Source organism: Thamnophis sirtalis, unplaced genomic scaffold, assembly GCF_051295495.1.
Source record: "Thamnophis sirtalis isolate CommonGarterSnake01/CBP01778 unplaced genomic scaffold, rThaSir2_p1.2 scaffold_10, whole genome shotgun sequence".
Classification (NCBI taxonomy): Eukaryota; Metazoa; Chordata; class Lepidosauria; order Squamata; family Natricidae; genus Thamnophis; species Thamnophis sirtalis.
The window spans coordinates 3,651,873-3,667,263 of record NW_028261390.1 but is presented as its reverse complement, the minus strand read 5'-3'; positions in this window follow the sequence as shown (position 1 = coordinate 3,667,263).

The window sequence follows — 15,391 nt, the reverse complement described above, 5'->3', positions numbered from 1 at the left end:
GCAATCGAGTTTGGAGTAGTTTACTTTGAGTTTGTATCTATTATTTGCCCGTGTATTATTGAGGTTGAAGCTGAAGTAGTAATCGACAGGTAGGACGTTGTAGCAGACAATTTTGTGTACTATGCTTAGGTCATCTCGCAGGCCTCGTAGTTCTTTTTCATACCTTCAAACCAGTGGTGGGTTTCAAAAATTTTTGGAACCTCTTCTGTAGGTGTGGCCTGCTTTCCGGATCCACTGGTGGAACCTCTTCTAACCGGTTCGGTAGATTTGACGAACCGGTTCTACCGAATAGGTGCGAACTGGTAGGAACCCACCTCTGCTTTAAACCAGGGGTGTTCAACTCAAGACTGGATCGGCTCATTGGGTGCTTAGCTCTGGCCCAGAGGCCACCCTGAAAACAGCGAAGGACCAACTCATGGTGCTTCTCCAGCGAAAATGGAGCTCCCAAGCTCCGTTTTGTTCTGACCAAGGGTTGCAGGAGGCCATGGCAGCCGAAAATAGATGCCCCCACCACAAGTGATGTTGAGCTGGCCACGCCCACCATGTCCATGCCTACACCAGACCCCAGAGGTCAAACGCAACTCTGATGCGGCCCTCAATCAAATCAAGTTTGACACCCCTGCTCTAAACCACAGGATGGTGCTATGGTGGCCGAACATCTTTAGATGTTTTGATGGACTTTCCCTGTGAAACGTTGAGGTATTTTTAGAGGACAATCCCAAGCCTGGTTCTTATGATCAGCCAAGGAAAAGGTGCTCATTCATTTAGGACAAGGGCTTTCAAACGTGGTGACTTTAAGACTTGTGGACTTCAACTCCCAGAATTCCCCAGCCAGCCTGAGGAATTCTGGGAGTTGAAGTCCATAAGTTTTAGTTATCACCAAGTTTGGAAACTCCCGATTTAGGGTGATAGAGCCCAGCCGAGTCAATGTGTGGCCTCCATATCTCCAGAACTTTCTCCAAACTTGGTAAGTTAGAAGAAAACACTCAGAGCATGACTTCTAGAATCCTTTTCATCCTCTTTACCGACACCAGAAAATGTATCTTTCCTTTTGTGTGAACTATTGTGTCTGTTTGTCGATTTGTTCATGGGGAGAGGCACTTATGTATGAGCCAGCAATGTTCTGCAGCTGCCAAAAAAGCCAACCAATCCTTGTGTTGTCTCTTCTCGTAGGGATGCACTGGGAGACATCTTTCAAGAATCTTTCTCTCTGCAGCCTCCTCCCACTGGATCTGGATCCCCTTTTGAGCAAAACCTTCCCTTTTGTTGGCTCCTCTTCCCACACCAGATTGAGTCCCCGTCTGTTCAGTTTTCAGAGAATTATCCTGCTGGCAGAGCCTTGAGCCTCTTTAGACAATTGTTTTCCAACCTTCTGTCGGTTTTAAAAAAAGGTCAAGACGTCTTTTTAATTCATTTTTATTTATTTAGTTTGTCAAACATGTACGAGATGACAGGTATAAGTAGAAACATGGACATGGACAAAGGAGATTAGTCCAAATAAATGGGGACAGTAGGACAGGGACGGAAGACACACTGGTGCGCTTATGCATGCCCCCTTTACGGACCCCTTAGAAATGGGATGAGGTCCACGGTAGACAGTTTGAGGTTGAAGCTGTTTGAGGGTTTAAGGATGTAACAAGGGATTCAAGTAGAGCATTCCAGGCGTTGGCCACTCTGATGCTGAAGTCGTATTTTCCGCAATCGAGTTTGGAGCAAATTTACCTTGAGTTTGTATCTATTATTTGCCCGTGTATTGTTGCGGTTGAAGCTGAAGTAGTCATTGACAGGTAGGACGTTGTAGCAGACAATTTTGTGTACTACGCTTAGGTCAGACCGTAGACGCGCACATTCACACTGGCCAGTTCGGGTTCCCGCTCCGCGTGTTCCATTTCAGGCACTCGGTGCCCAAAAGGTTCTCCATCATTGCTGTTAGGGGTATCTCCGTTGGGAGACAGAAAGTAGTGCAGTGGAATGTACAGCTAGAGAGAAAGAACGTTCCTAGTAGAAACACACGAATAGAGTTTCAGACACTGCTAGTAAAAACAAGTAGCTTTACTACTGATAATTGCTTCTCAAGCAGTGATAGTAGATATTAGTCCAAACACAATTCAAAGAACAAACAATAGCTTACAGTCACAGTTCACATTCCAGTCATCAAGTCATCAAGCCTAGGACAAGCAGAGAGAGAGGGGGGGAGGGAGGGAGGGAGGGAGGGGGAGAGAGAGAGAGAGAGGGGAGGGAGGGAGGGAGGGAGGGAGGGAGGGAGAAAGTTCTCTTGACTCCTTCTTATTGTAAAGTTAATTTTTCTTTAAAAATAGGATAAGCCAAGTACATTAACATATAGTGGAAATACACCAAGGGGAGGAGGAGTAGGAAAGAAGAAAAGATGGGTAGAGAGGGATGGGAGAGAGGGTGGGGGGAAGGTGAAAAGGAAGGGGGGAGCGGATTTGGAGAGAGGAGTGGTAGAGGGCGAGGGGAAGTAGGGTAAAGAGGGATGATGGAGGGAAGATAGAAAGTTGGAAAGTTGGATAGAAAGTTGGTGGTGGAAGAAAGAGGTGTATGGAGAATGGAAGAGGTATATTGGGCATGCTTTCCGGATCCACTGGTGGAACCTCTTCTAACCGGTTCGGTAGATTTGACGAACCGGTTCTACCGAATAGGTGCGAACTGATAGGAACCCTATCAGGGGCATTGTTGACAAGAGGAATTGATGCAATTATTGTTTAATATTGTATAATGTATACATGGAGTGTATGAAAATGAAAATTATATATATATATATATATATATATATATATATATATATATATTATATATATATATATATATATATATATATATATATATATATATATATATATATATATATATATATATATATGGTGTTTTTATTTGTGCTGATAAATAAATAAAGGGAGACTAGTATAGATCAATTTCAAGCTATTTAGCTCTCATCAGCTAGATAAGGGAGACAGAGACAGGAGCTTGGACAAAAGAAGGCTTTCAAGATCACATTGGTACTAATGAATCTTTGTCTCTGATTGGGTAAAGTTTGTTTCTATCTGCCTAAAAGGTGTATAATACTCTGAGCCCCTCTTGCAGGGGGGGTGCTGTTCCTTCCATGCATTTGTTTGTGTGTTTTGAATATAGCTTTTGTCACCCAGCTTTTGCTATGGCCATAAATAAAAGCTGGTATTTTTTTGCAAGCCTCGTCTGGAGTCTCCACTCTCTTTGGCATTTCAGTGGCTCGAGGAAACTGCTGGAACCTTACAGGATGCTAGCAGCAGGAGAAAGACCGTTAACCTTTTGAGCATTTGGCAAGACCAAGGAGGCCAAATAAACAGCTCGTTTTCCAGTAGTGCAACAATGTGGAAAGAAAGCATCCCACCATCTTGATAGCCATCAAAAGATCATTGTCCACAAGCAAATAGCCTCCCTCATTATCCTTTAACTTTCCTCTTTCGTGGAAGCGCTGTTTTGTTTCCGTTCTTCTCCCCTTCTTCTTCTTCTTCTTTTTCTTTAAAATGACCTAACGGAGCAGTTCGCTGCGAGCAACAGAACAAAAGATCATTACAAGAAGTTCCCCGTGACCTATTGTGCAGTTTGAAGGAGTTGAGTTTATAGAGGGCCACGAGCTACATAGATACGCAGGGGGAAAACACCCAAAGCCAGCCGTAGGGAAGTGGGGAGATGGAAGAATCGGAGAATCCTGGAGTTGGGAGTGGATCTGGAGATCATCTAGTCTGGCCCGCTGCCCACAGGCAGGAATCTCCAGACCATCGCGTGAAGATGGCTATCTAACCTTTGCTGGAAAATCTCCAGGCCCACAGCTCCATGAGGCAGGCTGTTCAACTGCTTTAAATCTCTGAGGTCCTTGGTACTCTCTGAGCTGGGTTGTGTTCTTGCAGGCGTTTCATCACCCAACTAGGTAACATCATCAGTGCTAGAAGGGAGTGGGGTTTATGGAGAGGAGGAGGAGGAGGAGGAGGAGGAGGAGGAGGAGGAGGAGGAGGAGGAGGAGGAGGAGGAGGAGGAGGAGGAGGAGGAGGAGGAGGAGGAAAAAGACTGCGGGGTCCTTGGTACTGTATGAATGTGGTGGTTTTCTTGCAGGCATTTCATCACCCAACTAGGTAACATCATCAGTGCTAGAAGGGAGTGGAGTTTATGGAGGAGGAGGAGGAGGAGGAGGAGGAGGAGGAGGAGGAGGGGGAGGAGGGGGAGGAGGAGGGGGAGGAGGAAAAAGACTGTGGGGTCCTTGGTACTGCCTGAACTTGGTGGTTTTCTTGCAGACATTTCATCACCCAACTAGATAACATCATCAGTGCTAGAAGGGAGTGGTGGTGGTGGTGGTGGTGGTGGAGGAGGAGGAGGAAAAAGACTGTGGAGTCCTTGGTACTGCCTGAACTTGGTGGTTTTCTTGCAGACATTTCATCACCCAACTAGGTAACATCATCAGTGCTAGAAGGGAGCAGGGTTTTTAAAGGAGGAGAAGTAGGAAGAGGAGGATCTCTAGTGATGGACCACCCACAACTTCTGGGGGTAAGCCATTCCACTAATTAATTGTTCTCACTGTGAGGAACTCTCCCCTTGGTTCTAGATTGGATCTCTCTTTAATGACCTTCCAACTGTTATGTCAGATGCTCTGGAGAACCATCTTCTTCCTTAAGATAGTTCCTTCTACAAATCCTTGGACCACACCTCCTCCGGGCATCCCAGGTAAGGGATTTTGAGGAACGCTGGTCCCAGCACCCCTAAAAGTCAACACAAAGAAGAAAGCGATGCTAAAGTGCACAAAATCCGTCTTGAAGTAGTGTCCTTCGGATAACTCAGCCTTGTGGCTCTGCTGAATGTGTTTTGAAGAATAAAAACACAATTGCTACCTGCTAAAAAAAAATTAAATGACTCAACACGGGAGCTGTGTACAAAGTATTTTGCGTCACAGTGGGTGCATATTAACTTCCCAAGCAATATTCACTTCTACAGTGAAATTGCATCGTCTTTTTTTTTTAATTCGTTTTTACTTTGCTGCTAAATTTTTTAGATGGCCTTCTGTGTTCTTGGCTTTATCTAGCTTGATATTCTTGTTCCCGACATAAAGACTTCGTATATTCTGTGTTATGGGCAGTCTGATGATACTTTAAGGTATTTTTTAATTCTCACCGTAAGCTCCCGGAGAATTTGATTATATGAAACTGTATATAGAATTCCCAAGTCAGTGTGAGCAGCAAAGCCTCAACCATCTGCTTTTCTGAGTTATGTCACCTGGCAGAAAATCAAACTCGCCACAAAACGTGAAGAAGAAGAAGAAGAAGAAGAAGAAGAAGAAGAAGAAGAAGAAGAAGAAGAAGAAGAAGAAGAAGAAAGAAAGAAAGAAAGAAAGAAAGAAAGAAAGAAAGAAAGAAAGAAAGAAAGAAAGAAAGAAAGAAAGAAAGAAAGAAAGAAAGAAAGACTAGGACAATTTCCTTTCATAAGCTTGAGAAGATCTACGAGGGACCCTGGAGTCCTAATGGATGATTACTTAAACATGAGCCAGCTGTGTGTGGCGGCAGCCAAAAAGCTAATATGATCCTGGGTTGCATTGTTGTTGTTAGTTGTGAAGTTGTGTCTGACCCATCGTGACGCCATGGACAACGTTCCTCCAGGCCTTCCTGTCCTCTACCATCCTCTGGAGTTCATTTAAGCTCACGCCGACTGCTTTGGTGACTCCATCCAGCCACCTCATTCTCTGCCATCCCTTTCTTCTTTTGCCCTCCATCGTTCCCAGCATGAGGCTCTTCTCCAGGGAGTCCTTCCTTCTCATTAGGTGGCCAAAGTATTCGAGTTTCCTCTTCAGGACTTCTAAAGAGCAGCCAGGGTTGATCTCCTCTAGGGCTGACCCGTTGGATCTCCTTGCAGACCAAGGGACTCAATGCAGGAGTCTTCTCCAGCACCAGAGTTCAAAGGCCTCCATTCTTTGGTGCTCAGCCTTCCTTATGGTCCAACTTATCGTTGTATTAAATAGAGGCATAGAATCAAAATCACACGACGAATTAGTACCACTTTATAAATCCTTTGTAAGACCAAACCTGGAATATAAAGCATCCAGTTTTGGTCACCACACATTATAAAAAAGATGTTAAGACTTTGGGGGAAATGCAGAGAAGAGCAACTGGGATGATTTAAAGGCCTGGAAACTAAAACATATGAAGAACGATTGCAGGATTTGGGAATGGAGAATTTAGAGGGGGAAAAAGGACTAGGGGAGACGTGACAGCACTATCCCAATATTTGAGGGGCTGCCACAAAGAAGAGGGGGTCAACTTATTTTCCAAAGCATCAGAAGGCAGGACAAGAAACAATGGGTGGAAACTAATCTAGGAGAGAAGCAATCTAGAAATAGGGAGAAATTTCCTACCAGGGGGAACAATAAACCAATAGAACGGAAGTTGTGGGTGCGCCATCACTGGAGGTTTTAAAGAAGGGACTGGACCGTTGTTTATCTAAAATGGGTCTTCTTCTTGAGCAGGGGGCTGGACTAGAAGACCTCCAAGGTCCCTCCCAACTCAGTTCTGCAACTGTAACTGTAAAACCAAGAAACCGAAGAGCCACAAGCGAGTTAAAAGTAGATTTAATCTGCCCCCACTGTGACAGACAAATGGAAAAGATTTGAGACAGCTCATACGGCGCACCAGTTGCTTGTGTTTCAGAAGCTGTTGATCGATTCAGTCTTCTTCCCCTTGGTCTTTTTTATCATTTTCTACTTTGGGGAGGAAAGAAAGCAAGAAGATAAGATAAGAATTCTTACATCTGGCACGGACAGAGGCAGAAAAAAATGCAAGACGGCCCAAGATTCTTTCAGTGGTTTCAAAGAAGAAGACGGCACAGATGAAATAATGAAATAAAAGTTTTCGGGCCAACTTATTCATTCATTTATTTTGGTAAGGCTGAAAGAGTAGGCTACTGTCGGGGGGGAGGAAAAACAGGCCTGCTGCTTTGCTTAGATATAAGTGTACACTAAACCGACATGCTAGATACTTGACTACTGTAACGCGCTCTACATGGGGCTGCCTTTGAAAAGTGTTCGGAGACTACAATTGGTCCAGAATGCAGCCGCGTGAGCAATACTGGGTGTACCGAGATACACTCATGTTACACCAGGGGTGGGTTTCTCGCCCCGTTCCAACCGGTTCGGTTGGAACGAGGCCGGCGGCGTCCTCGCGCATACTAGCGTCTGTGCGATGCTCCAGCTGCTCCTGGAGGATCGCGCAGGCGCTGTATGCGTCCTGCGCATGCGTGGAAGCACAGAATTCATCAAAACTGGGTAAGGAGCGGGCACGTGGGGGCGCGCGGGCGCGCGGGGGCCCTTCGCCGTTCCCGGAAGTTACTTACTTCCGGGTTCGGCGACCAACCAGTTCGCAGGGGACCGCCGCGAACCGGTTGAAACCCACCCCTGTGTTACACCCATCCTCCGCGAGCTGCACTGGCTCCCTATCGGTCTCCGAACGTGCTTCAATGTGCTGGTTATCACCATTAAAGCCCTATATGGCTTAGGACCTGGATATCTACGAGACCGTCTCCTGCCACACACCTCCCAGCGTCCGATAAGATCACACAGGATGGGCCTTCTCTGGGTGCCGTCAACTAGACAATGCCGTCCGGCGGCTCCTCGGGGGAGGGCCTTCTCTGTAGCTGCCCTGGCCCTATGGAACGATCTACCCCCGGAGATCCGGACCCTTCCCACTCTCTCGGCCTTCCGGAAGTCTATTAAGACCTGGCTATTCTGGCAGGCCAGGGGCTGTTGACCTCTTGAAAAGGTCCAGCCCCACTAAGGTTGAGTGCATGTTGTGTCTCTTTTTAACTTGCTTTGTCTCTCTATTTTAAATTTTTTTTAGTCTTCTTTTAAACTGTTTTTATGTAAGCCGCCCGGAGTCCTTCAGGATTGGGCAGCATATAAATTCATTAAACTTTAACTTTAGATACTAAGCTGGGGTCATCCTAACATCTGGATTGTTTATTATTTAGTTAAACATGTACAAGATAACAGGTATAAGTATAAACACGGACATTAACGAAGGAAATTAGTATGAATAAATGGGGAGAGTAGGACAGGGACGGAAGGCCACTGATGGGCTTATGTCCACCCCCTTTAGGGACCTCTTAGGAATGGGGTGAGGTCAACGTAGACAGTTGGAGATTGAAGCTGTTTGAGGGTTTGAGGATGTAACAATGGAGTCAGGTAGAACATTCCAGGCGTTGACCACTCTGTTGCTGAAGTCGTATTTTCCGCATTCGAGTTTGGAGCAAATTTACCTTGAGTTTGTATCGATCGTTTGCCTGTGTATTATTGTGGTTGAAGCTGAAGTAGTCGTTGACAGGTAGGACGTTGTAGCAGACAATTTTGTGTACTACGCTTAGGTCAGACTAAAGGCGGCGTAGTTTCAGGTTGTCGAAGCCCAACATTTCGAGCCTGGTGGCGTAAGGGATTCTGTTGTGAGTAGAGGAGTGGGGGGACTCGTCTCGTGAAATACCTCTGGACTCGCTCGATCGTATTCATGTCCGATATACAGTGTGGATTCCAGGCAGACGAGCTGTATTCGAGGATTGGTCTGGCAAAGGCTTTGTATGCCCCAGTTAGCAGTACAGTGCTACCCAATGGTGGGATTCAAAAGTTTTGGTGGGCGTGGCATGGTGGGCACGGCAGGGGAAGGATACGGTAAAATCTTCGTTCCCTTCCCACTCTAGGAGAAAGTTGCTGAAAAATCGAGGTTTGGCTAAATAAGCACTCTTTAAATTTTTGAACAAAAGATGCCCCAATAAGTTACAAATTAATGCAGGCTTTCACTTTAGAATTGTGATTTTTTTAAAATCTTTTTCTTCTTAATCTTTTACCCCCCCAAAAATATCACATTTTTTTATTTTCCTTTTTTTTTAACTTTCCTAATCAGTTCTTTCAAGTCTTCTACACTTTCAGCCACCAGCGATGTTATTTCCATTTTTCAAACTGTCACTTCAGCATCCAAATCTGATTCCAGCTGTCGACTCAATTCTGCGGCCATCTTAGCTGCTTAAGTTAAACAAGTCTACGTGTCGAATGCTTTTTTTGTCTCTTTCCATCTTAAACAACATTTTTTTCCCCTCAAGACAATCTTTAAGGAAGCTTTGTGTTCACTGTCAAGAATCATTGGGAAAACAATCTAGTTCTCTGGCACTCCTATATAGAATTTATATATTCCACCTTCTGGAATGTTCTACATACTCAAAAACCTTCTTCTGGTTAATAAATTAATCATACACCTCCTCTTTTTGATCCCTGTTTTCTCAATTTTTGCTACCTATTTAATTTCTTGCCTTCTCCCTGCCTTTTCTGAAAGCCACCCATTTATCTGACACAATTTTTTGCTGAGATGAAAAAAAAAAAATTATTTTAATTTTATCAATTTCATATATACATTCACAATTATATGATCTCATAACTGTTATTAATAATATGTATTTATAACAATTTTTCCCTACTGTTGGCAATATACTTGAAGATTGCTTTTTTAACATCCCATAGATCCATCTTATCTTACAACGGTCCTACTTCTTCTTCCCTCCCTCCTCTTTCCTTCCCTCGTTTCTTCTCTCCTACTCCCCTTCCTTCCCTCCCTCCTTCCCCTTCCCTCCTTCTCTCCTTCCCTCCTTCCTTCCTTCCCTCCTGTCTTTTCTCCTTCTCTCCTTCCTTTCCCCCTCCTTTCCTCCTTCCTTCCCCCCTTCCTTCTCTCCTACATTCCCTCCTTCCTTCCCTCCTTTCTTCTCTCCTTCTCTCCTTCCTTCCCTCCTTCCTTCCCTCCTTTCTTCTCTCCTTCTCTCCTTCCTTCCCTCCTTCCTTCCCTCCTTTCTTCCCTCCCTCCTTCCCTCCCTCCTTCCTACCCCCCTTTCTTCTCTTTCTTCTCTCCTTCCTTCCTTCCTCCTCTCCTTTCCCTTCTCTCCTTCCCCTTCCTCCCCTTTACCCTTCCCCTCTTCTTCCCATTCCTCCCCTCTTTCCTACTCTTACATTCCCTCCCATTCTTCCTCTGCCTTTCCCTTTCTCCTATTCCTCTCCTTTCTCCTCTCCTTCCTATCGAGGTGAAAAATTATGTAATCATTTGGTCATTTCTACATTCTTATCCATTCCTTTCTTTTTTTTCAGGTTTTGCTATAAAGGTAGACTTCAAGTTACGTCTCATCGTGTAGTAGTGACCATTTGAAATTATAAAAGTGACTTATGACCGTTTTCACACTTAATGCCCGTTGCTGCATCCACATGGTCACATGATAAAAATTTGGATACTTGGCAACTGACTCCAATTTACGACGGTTGCAGCATCCCGGGGTCACGTGATCCCTTATGCGACTTTCAAAGTCAATGGGGAAGCCAGATTCACTTAACAACAGTGTTACTAATTTCACAACTGCAGCAATTCACTTAACAACCGGGGATGAAAACGGTCTTAAAATGAGCCAAAACTCACTTAAGGACTATCTTGTTTAGTAGCAGAGTTTTTTGGCTCAGTTTTGGTCATAAGTCGAGAACTACTTAAATCCATTGATCTTTTCCAATCTCTCTACTATTCAGTGCTATTGCATATTTGTTGTTATGCAGATGTTAGCATTTAACTATCTCTTAACTCGTAGTAGCAAATAGTTCAGGGGGTATTTCAACCGTACATAAAGGTTTTCTGTTTGACACCTGTTTATCACCTTCTCATATCTTACTTACATACTGGAACTTGGCAAACAATCCTATAATCCAATTTATCAAGGATGTCAGAAGAGATTTGACATCGCTGCTTAATTAAATTTGCATCTCTTAAATATCTTCTGCCTAAAGTCAATTAAGGGGTTGAAATGGAGATATAATCTCATAACATAATCCCTCACTCGCTCTTGTTCTGCCTTAGCTGTAAATGTTTGCTTGAGGTCATTATTTCTTTTTTTTTTTTTCATGTTTTATTTACTTTGTTTGAATAACATACAAAAATTTCATTTCAATCAAACAGTGTGTTGTCTGTGTGCAGTTGTTTTTAGGCAATTGTAATCAAAATGTTTACAATAACATTTATCACAAGAACATTGATAGTATACTAACAATAGTGTTTTATTTGTCTATTTTATCAAATTTCCATTTTAACATTTATCCTTTTTATGCATTTCCAACTTTCGCTTTTATTGTCTAAACATTAGTAAAATAAGTCCCATGTCGAAAAGTATTCAGTTCCTTCTTTGTCCTTAATAGTAAGCATTAGTCTATCCATTTCTGCACATTCTAATGTTTTCTTAATTACACTTTCACCTCTCGGGATTTTGTCAAACTTCCACTGTTGAGCATATACAATTCTAAGGTAAAGGTCAGTTATTTCATTGACTAAGTCTAGGACATTCTTGGGCTAGGCGAGGCCTTTTCAGTGGTGGCACTTCAATTATAGATTATTGAGAAAAATCTTCCCACCGTTTCTCATTCTGCAAACCGTGTGGCCTTCTAATTCTTATATCTTCGTGATTTCCTTCTGCACAAGGATTTTATTAACGTTTTCACTAAAGGTAAAGGTTTCCCTCGTATATATGTGCTGGTCGTTCCCGACTCTAGGGGGCAGTGCTCATCTCTGTTTCAAAGCCGAAGAGCCAGCGCCATCCGAAGACGTCTCTGTGGTCATGCGGCTGGCAAGACTCAACGCCGAAGGTACATGGAAAGCTGTTCCCTTCCCACCAAAGGTGGTTCCTATTTTTTCTACTTGCATTTTTTACGTGCTTTCGAACTGCTAGGTTGGCAGAAGCTGGGACAAATCATGGGAGCTCACTCCGTTCCGCGGTGCTAGGGATTCGAACCACCAAACAACCGACCTTTCGGATCGACAAGCTCAGCGTCTTAGCCACTGAGCCACCGCATCCTTATATATATACAATTCTAGCTGCAGTTAATACATGTAAAATCAAGTATATAGTCCCTTTGTCATATTTTTCCAGCAGAAAGTGCAATAAAAATATTTCTGATTTCCATGTATATGTGTTGTTTTATCATTTTTTCCCAACCAAATATGTCTTTTCGCCCAATATTTTTGTCTTTTGAACATGTCTACCACAATATGAACCAGGTATTTGAGTGCATTTCCAACATTTAGCGCATCTATCCTTATACATTTTTGCCAGTCATTGTTTCTAGTTGTTGTTGTTATTGTTTTTTTAAAAAAACAATAAAACATTTTCCTTGTCTTGTTATTGTTCTCCTTTTTACTGAAATTATTGATTGAAATATCTTTGTCCTTTCCGGCTCGGTTTTCACAATCTGCTTTCAGCCTTCGTCTGCCCTTTTAATAAGCGGAATTTCCTCTTGATTTTTGTTTTTCTGGCCATTAGGAAAACTGAATTCGGAAAGCCATTTAGATCTTTTAAAAAGGTAAGGTTCCCCTTCATATACAGTACGTGCTAGTCGTTCCCGACTCTAGGGGCGGTGCTCATCTCCGTTTCAAAGCCGAAGAGCCAGCGCTGTCCGAAGACGTCTCCGTGGTCATGTGGCCAGCATGACTCAATGCCGAAGGCGCACGGAACGCTGTTCCCTTCCCACCAAAGGTGGTTCCTATTTTTCTACTTGCATTTTCAACGTGCTTTCGAACTGCTAGGTTGGCAGAAGCTGGGGCAAGTCGCGGGAGCTCACTCCGTTACGCGGCACTAGGGATTCAAACCGCCGAACTGCCGACCTTTCTGATCGACAAGCTCAGCATCTTAGCCACCGCCTCCCTTAGCTCTTTTATTCCTTGAAAATTGAAGGGTTTTTTATTTGCTTTGTTTTTATAATGCTCTTATCTCTTCTCCAGAGTCCCTTTCACATTTACTGTGCCCATTAAACCTTTCCACCGATCATATATTCTGACTGTATGTCACTGCAGTTTAATCATGCTGCTACACTCATCCTCTTCGATTTTTATAACTTTAACCAATATGATTGATGCCAATAACTCATGGTCTGCTCCACCGCTTGTATCTAAAAGTGTCCTGATTAACCTCTCCAATCTTCTGTTTCCTCTTAAGCGGTCATTTTAATTCCAGACGTGTCTATCCAGCCATATCTAAATACTGCAATCCATTAAACTGGGGGACATTTGTCAAATTTGGCCTTGGTGCTGAAGCTCATTTGCAATATGGTAGTTCAGGAGACAAGGCCAAATGTACACTGGGAGAACTATAACTTACGGCCGCAGCTGAGGTCAAGATTTACGTTGTTAAGCGAGGCGTTTGTTCAACGAGTCTTGCCCCGTTGTACAACCTTTTGGGGGCGACCATTGCGGAGTGAGTCCCTGCCGTTGTTAAATGGGTAACACAGTTGTTAAGTGAATCTGGCTTCCCCACTGATTTTGCTGGTCAGAAGGTCACAAAAGGGGATTATCATGACCCCGGGACACTGCAAACCGTCATAAATATGAGTCAGATGTCAACTGTCTGAATTTTGATGATGGCTTCCATGCCCAAGGCGGGACTAGAATTCCCTCTCTCCTGGAGATTGCTCCAAAATCACCCAGCTGGCTTTCATGCCTAAAGCGGGACTACACAATACAATACAATAGTAGAGTTGGAAGGGACCTTGGAGGTCTTCTAGTCCAACCCCCTGCCTAGGCAGGAAACCATACACCTCTTCAGACAAATGGTTATCCAACATCTTCTTAAAGACTTCCAGTGTTGGGGCATTCACAACTTCTGGAGGTAAGTTGTTCCACTGATTAATTGTTCTAACAGTCAGGAAATTTCTCCTCGGTTCTAAGTTGCTTCTCTCCTTGATTAGTTTCCACCCATTTCTTCTTGTTCTGCCCTCAGGTACCTTGGAGAATAGCTTGACGGCCTCTTCTTTGTGGAAGCCCCTGAGATATTGGAAGATGCTATCATGTCTCCCTTAGTCCTTCTTTTCATTAAATGAGACATTCCCAGTTCCTGCAACCGTTCCTCATATGTTTCAGCCTCCAGTCCCCTAATCCTCTTTCTTGCTCTTCTCTGCACTCTTTCTAGAGTCTCCGCATCCTTTTTTACATCGTGGCGACCAAAACTAAAACTAGAACTCCCCATCTCCTGGAGATTGCTCCAAAATCACCCAGCCGGCTTTCATGCCTAAGGCAGGACTAGAACTCCCCATCTCCTGGTCATTGACCCAAAGTCACCCAGCTGGCTTTCACGGCTAAGACACGACTCGAACTCACTCTCTTCTGCTTTCTCGGCCTGATGCCTTCACCACTAGACAAAACTGTTTGATCTCTCTCCACACAAACATAACTTTTTTGGATACTTTGCCCCGAACTCCCAGTTGCTATGGCTTACTGGGAAATTTCCGGTCTGTTTGTCATCTACTTTCAGGTTCCCTCTGTTCTCACTAAACAATTCCAGACAAGACACATATTGTGACTTGTCAAAATGATACCAGGCTGGGTTGCGGCAAATATCTCCAGCCAATCTGGAAGGGGAGAGGGGGGAAAAAATATTTTGACCTTTAAAACACACCAGGAGTGAAATTGTGAAGTGGCCTTTTATAACTCAGTGTCTCAAAGGACTGTGGATTTTGGAGTATTTGATTTCTTCTTTTTAAAAAAATAAATAAATAAATAAAAAAGTATTCCACTCTGTGCTTTAGAACCGCAATGATCTCCCAGCATAAATAATATGCTTTATTACTAAATTTTGGTATTAAAAGAATAAAGCCGTCCTCTAAGTAGGGACCTATGACATTTTTTTCCTCTACACCCCCCACTAGCAAACCAGTAAGAAGATAATATTCTATCTCTCCAAATAATTATCTAATCTACCTTTCTTTTTGTATTTTCAATTTGCCCTCAAGTTTTTACGGTAGCTCAATTTGCTGTCATTTTCCTGACTGTCCCATGCTTTATTATTTATTTAGTTATTTAGTTATTTAGTTATTTATTTAGTTATTTATTTAGTTATTTATTTAGTTATTTATTTAGTTATTTATTTAGTTATTTATTTAGTTATTTATTTAGTTATTTATTTAGTTATTTATTTAGTTATTTATTTAGTTATTTATTTAGTTATTTAGTTATTTATTTAGTTATTTATTTAGTTATTTATTTAGTTATTTATTTAGTTATTTATTTAGTTATTTAGTTATTTATTTAGTTATTTATTTATTGGAACTGTAGGAAGGACAGAGAGAGAGGGAGGGAGAGAGGAAGGGAGATAGAGAGGGAGAGAGAGGGAGAGGGAGGGAGGGAGAGAGGAAGGGAGAGAGGGAGAGAGAGGGAGAGAGGGAGGGAGAGGAAGAGGGAGGGAGAGAGGGAGAGAAGAACAGTGATGGTTAACCTTTTTTGCACCGAGTGCCAAAACTGGAGTATTTGAGTGCCAGAACCCAAAAGATAACAGGTGACCATTGCGCATAAGCGGGCCAGCTGCTCTC